This window comes from Anomalospiza imberbis, chromosome 1, assembly GCF_031753505.1.
Source record: "Anomalospiza imberbis isolate Cuckoo-Finch-1a 21T00152 chromosome 1, ASM3175350v1, whole genome shotgun sequence".
NCBI classification, from domain to species: domain Eukaryota; kingdom Metazoa; phylum Chordata; class Aves; order Passeriformes; family Viduidae; genus Anomalospiza; species Anomalospiza imberbis.
In genome coordinates, this window is record NC_089681.1 from 66,636,398 (window position 1) to 66,648,408 (window position 12,011).

Below are 12,011 nucleotides of genomic sequence, written 5' to 3' on the forward strand. Positions count from 1 at the left end.
AAAACTTTTGTTGACACAAACATTTATTATATTTTTGGCTTCTGTATTCCTTCATAGTGAATGTTTTGTCAGTTGAAGGAGCTGAGAGGTGTCTAATGCATTTTTCACTGTGGCTCACATCCTCCATACACACCAGTGCTGGTTGCTTTGCATACTTGTGAAACAATGAGGGTAGTGTTTCCTGGTGGCTGAAGAGAAGGTGCAGAGGGTGTCTGCCAGCTCGCAGCAGTCAACACACAACTCTTTGTTGATAGTCCCACTGGAGGCAAACATGTCTGGATTGATGCTCTGTGCTCCTACTTAAAGGTGATGTAAGTTAATGCTAGCAAAATAAACTGGTTTTGCTGATTGCCTTACTAATGTTTTTGAATCATCATAGTTAAGAAAGATTTCTATCATCTTTACAAACCTGCAGCTCTTCTCATGATTTTTGAATAAATTGGGGTTTTGTCTTTCTGGAGAGCAGTTGTCAGGTTATGAAAGATAGCTTTTCTCTCTCTCTTTTTTTTTTTTTTTTTTTTTTGGAGGGGGGGGGTGAGTTGAACAATTCTGTGTAGGTAGTTTAAATTATGAAAAAGCTATTTCCTACAGTCCAAAGGGATTTAGTAATGATGCTGAACGTGACAAGTAGACATTTCACTGGTGAGAACAGTAGTCTGTCTCGTATCTTTGGGTTTTTTTTCTGGTTCTTTCCAGCAGAGTAGTACTCTCAAGCAACATGAAAATGGGCTTTTCAGTAGTCTTGATTTGAGGGTACAAGCTGGGGTGCATTTTACAGTGGTCTTCTAAAGATCATACTGACTTCAAAATACCTCTGTGGGTCCAATCACTCTTGGTGCTGCTTTGAGTCCCTGTCTCCAGGGGCAGCAGGAGGCCTGTGAGAAGAAGGAACCGCTGCTGCATTATTTGCATGGCTGTGTGTGCCAGAATCATTGCTTGGTTGGTGAACAACCTGTTAGTGAAGGCCAAGAAAAGCAATGACATGCATTTTAGATGTCAGTCTGATCAAAGCAACTGTTACCTTGACAGCTTTTTCCTAAGTTTTGGTGAGATAATGTGATAGCAGTGTGTACTTAAGAGCTGTTAAACATAATACCTGTCTTTATAGTTTTGCTGCTTCTTTTATAAATGATGCCTATGATTTTCTTTTTTTTTTTTTGAGACAAAGTGCATGCAGGAAAAAAAATCTTTGGATTGTCTCCCTTAAGAAAGATTTGCTCAAATGATTTTTTTCTCCCTTGCTGTCTTTCTGTTTAAGATAAAGCCATGGAGACATATGGAACAAAACTGTGGTTGTTTTGTTGTACACTCTGGGTTTTTTATGTATTTTTGGTTACTTCAGGAATAACAGGAAGACAATGTGGTTTTCTCAGTGTTACAAATTTGTTTTCTTCAGAGTTTAATGGCACCCTAATAATTTAATGCTTTTCTGTTCAGTCTCTTGCACTGTTTTTTCTGAACTTGTGCAGGGTCATACCACTGTAATGTGTCAGTAGAAAAAAAGTTGATGCAATGGAGTTGGCTCCATATTTTATGACACGGGCATGATTTTGTATGTGTGGGGAGGTTTTTCACTTAATACAAAAGAAATTGCACAGATGAGAAAGGTGGCTAAAAAATCATACAGTCAGTCCATGTTATATTTTGGAAGAGGTGAAAGTGCTAAGTGGAGTGTGACAAGTAGGGATAGCTTTTTCATTGGGCATAGATAGCTCTGCATGATTGTTGCTGTTTTAAACATTAAATGTATCAGAAGAAAGTTTTCTGTATAATAGGAATGCAAATATTGAGACAATTCAGTTTAGCCACTTGCTTGAATGTGAGACAGTTATATTTTGCACTCTACAAACATTGTAGCTGTGAATCTGGTCAGCATTTTAGATTGACTGGCTAAAATTTGTTTAGGTTTAAATAAGTTTCAAATAAACCTTTCTTCATTTTTAAGTGATGTCCTGGTTTTGGCTGTGATAGAACTAATTTTCTTCTTAGTAGCTGGTACAGAGTTGTGTTTTGGAATCAGTATGAGAATTATATTGATAACACACTGATGTTTTAGTTGTTGCTAAGTAGCACTTACTCCAAGGCAAGGAATTTTTAGTGCCTCATGCTCTTGACGGTGAGGGGGTGTGCAAAAAGCTGGGAGGGAGCATGGCCGGTTCAGCTGACCCAAACTGGCCAAAGGGATATTCCATACCACAGAACATCATGCCCTGTGTATAAGCAGGAGGTGGGGGGGATGGGGAATTGGCCTGGGATACAAATACAGGTAGGGTGGGGATTGGTTTTGTTAGTGGATGAGAAGCTCAACATGACCTAGCAATGTGCGCTCACAGCCCATCAGAAGGATGAGCATGCCCCGGGCTGCATCCAAAGCAGCGTGGGCAGCAGGGCAAGGGGGTGGGGGATTCTGTCCCTCTGCTCTGCTCTGGTGACACCCCTCCTGCAGTGCAGTGTCCAGCTCTAGGCCTCCAGCAAAGAAACCATGTGCACCTGCTGGAGCGAGTCTAGAAGAGGAACACCAAGATGATCAGAGGCCTGGAGCATGTCTCCTGTGCAGACAGGCTGAGAGATTTGGGGCTGTTCTGCCTGGAGAAGAGAGGGCTCCAGGGAGACCTTAGACCTTCTGGTACCTAAAGGGAGCTAAAAGAGAGCTGAGGAGGGATTTTTTACAAGGACAGATATAGGACAATGGGTAATGGCTTTAAACCGAAAGAGGGCAGATACAGATTAGATATAAAAAGAACTTTATTATGGGGGTGGTGAGGTATGAGAACAGGTTGCCCAGAGATGTTATGGATGCCCAGTCCCTGGAAGTATTCAAGGCCAGATTGTTGGAGCTTCAGCGACCTTTTCTGGTGGAAAATGGTAGGGGGTTGGAACTGGATGGTCTTTAAGGTTCCTTCCAACCCAAACCATTCTATGTTTCTGTGATGATTAGAAATGCATAATCAAGGCAATGTAATATCCTCTCTAACAGGAAGCTTGTGGACTGGAGAAAGCCACATGTGATACTGTTACAGAGCAAACTAAGGAAATACGACCTAAATAAAAAAAGCTATTTTAGGATGTGTGTAAACTCATTAGGTTAACAGTAGCCAGAGGTTTTTCAGTAGTTCTCTTTCAGCAAGGAAAGCATATTGTATGGGATTTTGTAAAATTGCTTCAGTTAACTCTTCTTGTTCATACTGGCTAATTGGCATATGGTTATGAAATCTAAAGACATATTTGGGAATAAATGCAGTTATACAAAGGTTGGATGGTAATTCAGAAAAATCTTAAATGTTGGAAAGGTGGTCTGGGAGAATAGGATTTGATTTAGAAGAATAAGTTGAATGCTTTATATTTAGATCAAAATAAAATATGGAGAACATCTATTAAGTTTCTCCTGCCACCCCATTCCTCACCATGGATTATAAAATAAGAGCTGACACTGCAGTATTGTTGACAAAGAAGAGGTGTGCGTATGTATTGGCATGACTAATTGGTGGTATAACCTGGAGGATGTGGAGGTGAATCTTTTGCTTTGTTCTGTATTGTGAAATTCAAGTACTCTATCTGTTTTGGCCATTGCACTTCAAGAAAGATGTAGGCACACTTAGTTTGCCTCAGGAGCGTAATGACTGATGATTTAGAAAAGGTGCTATGTGCAGAAGGAATGATCGAATTAGCATTTTTGTAACCCAAAGAAAAGATCAAGGGAAATAGTTAGCTTTTAAGTGTGTGGAAGCTCACTACAAATAAGTGAACATCTGCCCTTGATAGCTGTGCCTTGCTTACTAAAGGTAACATGGGCCATTCCCTGTGTGTCCTCCTCTCACTGTTTGGCTTTTGGTTTTCTGTTTTATAAGGACTATTTCTAGTCAGTGTCTGGACAGTACTGAACAAAGGGCCTGAATCTTAGGGTCCTTTGAAAAAATATATAAATTAGCAAAATCACTACAGTAAAGATCTTCATCTAACCAGACAGATGTAGAAAGAGATACTTTAGTTTAAACTTTAGAGCAGATAGAAGAAAATTTGCTCCCAGACTTGCTAGCCACCTGGCCAGTAACAGACCTGTTTCCCCATGGGCAAAAATGATCGTGTTCTCCACCCACCTCTGTAAGGCACCTGAGTTTCAGTGAAGAAAGTGCTAGATGAAAGGCTAATTTAACATAACCAACACTCATATTTGTGTGTGTGTGTGTGTATTGCATGTTACAGTGCAGTGTGTGGAGCCTAGTCAGATATATAATGGAAATCTGTTTAACCTCTTGAAGGCAACAGCTAATTGGCTTTGCTAAAGAAGGTTGGGTCTCTTCAGAATGATGTCATGAGCTCCTATATTAACATGTTCAGAAAAGAAACAATATGATTTATGTTAGGTTTCCTGCTGAATATGTCTCGGATCATATTTTTCTGGTCCTTTGAAACTTCCCTATTTTCTATAGATTTGATAAAAATTGGTATCATTTCAAGGAGATCTTTAGCAAGTTCTATTAATAATCAGACTTTAAGCCAAGGCATTTTCCCCTTCTACTTTGGTATGCAAAAAACAGGGAAACTGCCAAGTATTACACTAATTTTATCTGCTTCACTATTGGGGTAATAATTAATAATTAGGTGGCTGACAAACACCTTTTCTATCACTGCCAATCTTAGCCTTCCTTACCATATGCTTTCTCCATACTGTTGTGTTACGACTGTACCAGCAACTTTTTTTTTTTCTCCTTTTTACAAAGTTTTTTACCTGGACAGATACCTAGAGGTAACAGTTTAAACAGGCTAAGCAAGAAATTTGACTAGCTTAGTAGGTTCAGATATAATATGGCAAGTGCAAGATACAAGCTTGAGTAATATATGGTAAATATTACCTAAGTGTAGGCAAATTTCAATTACATTAAAAATTGAACAAATCTCTCTTGAATGTTAAGACACATTCTTCAGTGTTCAGCTGTTTAGAATTTCCTTCAGACATTGCTGTGTTAACTGGGCAGAGGCAGAGATTTGAAGGAATTCATTCAGTATTGCTACAGTTTTAATGGATAAGACTTGGAAAGGCTCAGGCATCATTTTTCAGGTGTCACTTTTTTTTTTCTAGAAGTGAAAAAATGTTGCTTCTTAAGCGTCAAGTCTGTGCTACTGTAATAACACCTTTTTTTCCAAAAGCTGTCATTATAAATGCTAATGTTTGACTTGTGGGCGAGAGATGAAAGAATGTAAAAACCCCTACATCTATAAACTAGAATATGTATAGGAAGATTTAGTCCAAAAGAGTGATCATCTGGGGAGCTGCTCATGTGAATGTGTGCTGTTTTTTGAGGAGGCTGTTTTCTTGCCTTACTGAGAACAATTCATAGTTTGTTGTGCTAAGTATTCATGATTGGATAGAGAACGACATATATAGAACTCAAAAATAGATAACAGCTTATTTGGGAGGACAGGCAGTCCTCCCACTTAAATCATATCATCTGGAAGGCTAAAAAATGTTGATGACTTGTTCCACCTCTCCACTCTTCCCTGCATATGTTGTTTTCCTTACAAGCACAGTTCACTGCCTCTTTTTAGAAACAGTCTTTGACTCCTTCTCCCTTGCATGGGATTTTAGATTTTTGAAATCTCAAATGGGAAACTTTCCTCCCCTTGCACCTCAAGCTCTGCCAGAACTGAGCTAGGAACTTATCTGAATTTCTGTTTTTCCTCTAGGACAGCCTTAAGACCTTTCTGGTGGAATACCTCTTTTGCTTCCACGTTCATGTTGGAATGGCCTAGTCCAGTCTGCTGCTGTATGGTTCCTGCCACAGGTGCTCTGCAGCAATGTGTCAGGATTTTGCCACCAGTGCTTTTGGACCATCCAGATGTATGTAAACCTGCAGAGGAGGTGAGTACAAAATGTGTTCCAGGAATTTTTGATGCTTTGGTCAGGTCTGTCTGCTTTGGGTGTGTTTCAGAGCAAATGCCCGCATGTGTGCTTTGTCAGTGGATTGCACTGGGTTTGTGTGGCAAGGATTTGGTAGTGACTGTCTTAGAGGCATCTTCTCTGAGAAGCTACTAGAAGCTTCCCCTGTGTCCAATGGAACGAATGCCAGCCATCTCCCAGAGAGACCTGCCACTGGCCAAGGCTGAGCCCATCACTTACAGTGGTAGAGTCTCTGGGGTACTGTTTAGGAAACCCATGCTAGACCAGTGTGTTCCTGAAGGACTGCACCGTATGGAAGGGAGCCATGCTGGAGCAGTTCATGAAGAACTGCAGCTCATGGGAAGGACTCAGGTTGGAGGAGTTTGTCAAGGGCTTCCTCCTGTGGGAGCATGGGAGAAGTATGAGTAATCCTCCCTCTGTGGAGGAAGAAGAGGCAGAGCCAGGATGTGATGAACTGACTTTAACCCTCATTCCCTGTTCCCTTGTGCTGTTAGGGGGAGGAGAAGGTTGAGAAAACTAGGAGAGAAGTTGAGCCTGGGAAGATGGGAGGGGCACGAGGAAAGTTTTTTTAAAGATTTGGTTTTATTTCTCATCCTACTCTGATTTGATTGGTAATAAACTGAACTGGTTTCCTCATCTTGAGTCTGTTTTGCCTATGATAGTGAGAGATTTCTCCCTGCCTTTACCTTGACTCACAAACCCTTTGTTATATTTTCTTTCCCTTGTCCAGCTGAGGAGGGATGGGACAGTGACTTTGGTGGACACCTGGAATCCAGCCAGGGTCAATAGTCTGCATGCATATTTCCATATTTTACTGTTCCTTCAGCATCCTGTTGGACCAGTTCAGTTGTTTGCAGCTATTAAACAAGTTTCCATAAGAATCCCATTAGATATTAGTGCAGACCTAATTAAACTGTTACTGTGGTTCTCTCTGAGTATTGGGAAGCATAGTGTCCAAGTGAATAAATGACATCATTATTCGTTTTCCTAAATTCACCTTTACCCTCTCAGTAGATCTTGAAAAGAGTTACTTAGTTCAGTGAACTGGAATTCAGATCAACTTTCCATCCAGATGACCTAAGAAAGCCTGAGTTTTATTTTCTGTGTTTCTGCAACAAACACAGTACCCTTAAAGCATCCCTGTCAGACAAAGGATGATGTATTAAACTAGCACTGTGTAGTCATTGGCTGTGCAGTGAGGTGTTTAACAACTGAGTATTCGTGAAGCCTCCTCTCTGTGTGCGTCTCCTATCCTTTTTTTAAGCTTGATTGAAGCAAGATGGAGAACCAAAGTTTAATGGGATGGACAGGCAAAGATGCGGTATGACAGGTGCATTTCCTTTGGCAGAAAAGTGCAGTTGTATTTAGTGTGTTAAATGGTGTCCTGCACTTGGAATCATTGGTATTGACATTTTTTGCTAATTTTTCATCCTGATTTTTTTTTTCTTTCCTGTAACCTATTAGCAGTTTTCATGGATTAGTTTTCACAGACTGAGTTCTGGAGAACTCTTTGGGTCCAATTCTGAAGTTCAGGTTCAGCGTGGTAAAATGAGAAAAGTGTGTTTCATGTTTGAGTGGATCCTTTTCTAGTCAACTTCAAAAGATCTAACATGTAATCTTAAATTCAGTCCTTCAAAGGTATAACTGGAACAAGTATCAGTTTAGAGGAGAGGAAAAAGTATATTCAAAACTACTACCTAATACTCTTTAGTAGTAGAGGCTGATAAGAAAAAAAAAATCTAGGGTAAAAAAAAAGAATTTCTTTTTCTTTTGGGTTTACTTCTTTTGGCCACTCAAGTGGTATCTTCACTGATTTTTTTTTTTTTTTTTTTTTTTTTTTTTCATGGTAGCCCAATCACCTCTTCTGTGGTTGCTGACTAATGTTGAGTTTAATGAGATCACAGACTTGAAGAGAAATAACTTCTTTTGGGGAGAATACCTGATTGGTCTGAGTCTGCACTGGGAGACTGATGTGGCTGAATAAACACATTTGTTCTTGGTTATTTTTCAGTTGTGTCAGTTCTCTGATTAAGTTTCTTCATTGCTGTGTAGATTTTTGCTGTCAGAGTAGAAGGCTGGCATGTTGGAGCAGCAGCTACTTACACAGTAATAGTGTGCTGATAAATCTTTAACCATGGCCTGGCTTCTAAGGCATGTCTACTCTCTCTCTCGTTGTAAAGATTCTAGAGCTTTCAGAGAAGGTGAAAATCTTCCAGAAAAGGCATTGAAGAGTAATTTTAAATGTCTGGGAGAACAGAATTGTAGAAGATGTTTTAAAAAATATCTGATCTCTGATTTAATTAAATTTCAGCAGTGATTTTATTTCTCAAATTCCATGATTTTCAGTTAATATATACTTGAATTTCCAAAACAGTTCCATCACATTCCTTTCTTTAATATTGTCTGACAGATTGACCTTTTTTATGGTGACCTGTTTGTCTCTTGGCTTCTAGTCGGGAATTAATTTTGAATTGTAAAACAGCTCAAGTTGCTGCAAGCTTCATACCTTCAAAAATAATTTGATGTCAAATTAAATACACTAGCTGTTTTTTCATGAAGTGCCTGATAGTTTCTGGGGGGGTGGGGGGGAAACAAAGTAATAAGCACCAAAGTATTTGAAGAAATTTAAGTACTTCACTGAAGTCTGATGTATACCTGCCTTCCTGAATGTTCTGCTGATTGTTTTCCCTATGCAACTGTGCAGAAAATTGTTATCATCATACTTATAGGTAACCGGGGAAACAAGTGAACTCTTCCACAAAATAATCTTCCTGCCTCAAATTGCATATCCCACTCTTCAGATTTCTTTGGACTGCTGTACAGCACAACAAATAAAAAAAAAAAAAGTTTTATTTACTTTTTTACCTTACTTATGCATTTTCTATATCGTGATATGGCTGTTTTATTTAAATTTGTCAAACTAGGATGAAAATTTACAAGTTAGGCCAGATGAAAAACATGTTTTGGAATCACTAAGAATATAGTCTTGAAATTTAATGTCTGAGAGAATCTGCCAATTTTTTTCCTAAGAAATATTTAAGAAACAAAAAGAAATATTAAAGAAATAAAATGCAGCAATGTTTGAAAAGTATTTATTACAGAATAATGAAAACGCAGCATTTTCTTTTGAAAATGACCTTGTTTAAATAATTTTACATGGCCTAAGTGAAAACTATTTTTTATGTTTTATTGATTTTTGCTTTTCTAGCATTTTCTCCCATAAATGAATGCAAAGCATGATCAATTTGTTCTTTTTTTTTTAAGTGCAGATTTTTGAGGCCATTAATAAAATAGGACTTTTATTTCTGTGGAACTCAATTTATCTTTGCCGTAGTGCTGCTTTTGACCAAATGTAAACTTGAATGTAAAGTTATATTTATTTTTCAATGAAGTTGAAAGCTGGGAAGAAGTATGTGCATGATCAATTAAAATCTCTCTGATTTGGCCCATATTTATCCACTTTTACAGTTACAGATACATATTTATTGGATGGGTGGATACTGTGTGCCCCAGACTTTTTGAATCATATGGGCTGCTTTATATTTCTTAGATAGGTGAGTTCTTCTGTCATTTTCTCCTCCTCTTCTTTTACAGTGTTGAGTCCAGCAGTAGCAGATAATTTCCCATCCCGTCTCTACATCACCCGTTATCTTAATTTTTGTTGGTATGGTAGCAAACTAGGAGATGCAGGTGTTAGAGCAATGGGGTGGGGAGGGCGTCTGCATGCAGGGACCTGACTTGGTCATAGCTGCTCTGTGTCAGACTTGGGGATAATTAGCTTGCTTGAACAGCAAAGGGAAAAAGGCACTGAAAAGGAAAGGGAAAGTAGAACTCTGTGGTGAGAATGTCTCAGTGTGAAACCAGTCTTTGCTCAAAATGGGCAGTACTGATACCTCTGTGAATTCTCTTGTGATGTCAGGTGTAGCAGCCTGGACTGCCACAAGTAAAGTCCAGGGTAAAGAAGCAGAAAGGGCCTTTGCATGGTATCCTCAGATGTTTAATTCGGCCATGCGGTGAGCTGTTCAGAGTTCCCCCAGCACACACGTCTCAGCTCTAACTACCCCGTCCGGAGGGGTCAGCGGGTGAACCTGGTCTTGGGACAGTACAAAGATGAGGGCAAATCTGGGAATGGGGAGGAAGTGGCTCAGGGACATAGGAACAGACATAGGAACAGGGAAAGGAGCAAATGGGGTCTAACAGCTTTTTGAGGAAAGCTTCTTGTGTCTCCCTAAACCAGGGAAATGCACCCCAGAGTCTCTATAGTCAGGCATCACAGGTCAGCATATAAACCTCTGTGGCTAACCTGAAATCTGAATTCTAGAGTTTAGGCTCAGTTCCTGTGGAGATACCAGTGCCAGTGCTTAAGACCAAGATTCCACATGGACAAAGATCCAGGACTCTAGTCATGAAGAAAAGCCATTGCAATATCAGTCTGCTTGAAAACTATTCTAAAAACTTCTCCCTATCAGTTTCTTCTTGCCTTGTCCAGTCTTGAAAATGTTCTCAAGTTCTAAAGGATTTCTAGAACTCTGCATTTATTATTCTGAATTTTTTGGTTTTTATCTGATCTTTTCTTCTTGTTCACCTCTTCAATGTAGAACCCAAAATATGGATCTTGCCTACTTTAGAAATAAACTTTACATGGAAAAATTGATGAGTCTCATGGTTGAAGAAAATCTCATGTTTGTTCTTTTTGTACCATGTGTACATTTGCATGGATTAACAGTTGAAACAAAGAACTTAAAGTGTGGTATTTCTCAAATTTGTGTTGTCAGTGATCTCTGGAAAGACAGAATTAAGAAAAACTCCATCTAAAACAAGTGAGTCTAAGGGAGAAAGGGAAGGATGGATGTGAAGAATCTTCTCTTCAGTGCAATACTGTGTGTGTTAATTAAGAACAAAACAGTTGTTAGCAGCAGAAGTTACCTGCTGAGCACACAGCTTTGTGTTGTGAGAACAGGCTTATCTGGGATTGTATGCTTAAAAGCTACATTGCCTTTCTCTATAAATACAGCCTTATTGCTCTCTAGGTAGACTTTTTTTTCTTTGCCTATGGATATAAAGCAAAGTAAGCACAAGTTTTTGGGAGAAACATTGAAAAAATTTCTGAAAATTTGACAATGCTAGCTTTTTTTTTTCTCCATATATGATCAGTCTTTTCTTTCTAGAGAAAGAGAAACATGCACATGTTCTGATTTTCTTTGGGTTTTTTTTGCTTGTTTTTTTTTTTTTTTTGTTGCTAGACTTTTGTGGATAGAAATCTGATGTCTTCTCTGTATTTCAAAAAGTGTTTAGCCCTGCAAAACTGCTGACTTATTTTGGTTAGAATTTGGGTGTTTTCCTAGACATGAGGAGGTGTGGTACTTTTCAATTTTTATTTTAAACTATCTGCAGTGGCAGTTTTAAAGGAATGGGAAGTAAAACTTGTTAGCTTATTTGAAATTTTTGCCATTCTTCATTCTACTTGAAATATCATTGTTCATTTTACTTGTGGTGGTGGAACCTACTGTGTGTTAAGTGATTGTCACCTGTATGCTTTCAAATTATATATCCTAATTCATCAAGTCTTCATGATTAATCACACGTGTTATCCTTTCAGCAGTTTTTAACTTGATATCTGCCTATATTTGATTTTTCAGCAAGTTCTGCTGTTACTCTAGGCAGAATTCAGCCAGCTTCTCTATGATAAACGCTCTATAGCCCCAGCTTGCACGACAATTTTTCTTTACCTCTGCTTTTTTCAAAGGTTTTCTTCTAAAACACTATTTTGAATATTTTTCACATATGCTGAAGGCAGAGAAAAAGTGTTCTTCAAAGTTATTTGGTACTTTTTCAATTTCCTCGGCTGGATTTTTAATCTACAGTAGAAAGTTTTCAGGATTAGAGGTTTCTGCACTTACAAAAGGATGATTGAATCTATTGACTGCAATTTACTCAATGTTTCCAGAAGTCTCCTCTATAGTATTTTTTTCTCTAATTAGCTTATTCTGCTTTTCTTTAAATCAAGTTCTTGCCCATTAGTGATTCATCCTTAATGATGGCTATTTTCCTATGTAATTTTCTGCCATCTTTAAACATGTTTGAAGAATTAATGAACAATTTTATTCCACTC

General features: G+C 38.6%; 1 protein-coding gene across 3 annotated transcripts in view; it reads left to right on the forward strand.

Annotated features, from left to right (window-relative positions):
- GALNT1 (polypeptide N-acetylgalactosaminyltransferase 1) overlaps positions 1-12,011 on the forward strand; it is an 86,897-nt gene that overhangs the window by 19,595 nt on the left and 55,291 nt on the right. The window contains exon 2 of one of the 3 annotated variants that reach the window (XM_068195631.1): positions 5,691-5,860. The gene's annotated coding sequence lies outside the window, so the exon portion shown is untranslated. Of the gene's footprint in view, positions 1-5,509; positions 5,861-12,011 lie in introns of those variants that run through there. The other 2 variants (XM_068195612.1, XM_068195622.1) reach the window with 2 other exon arrangements.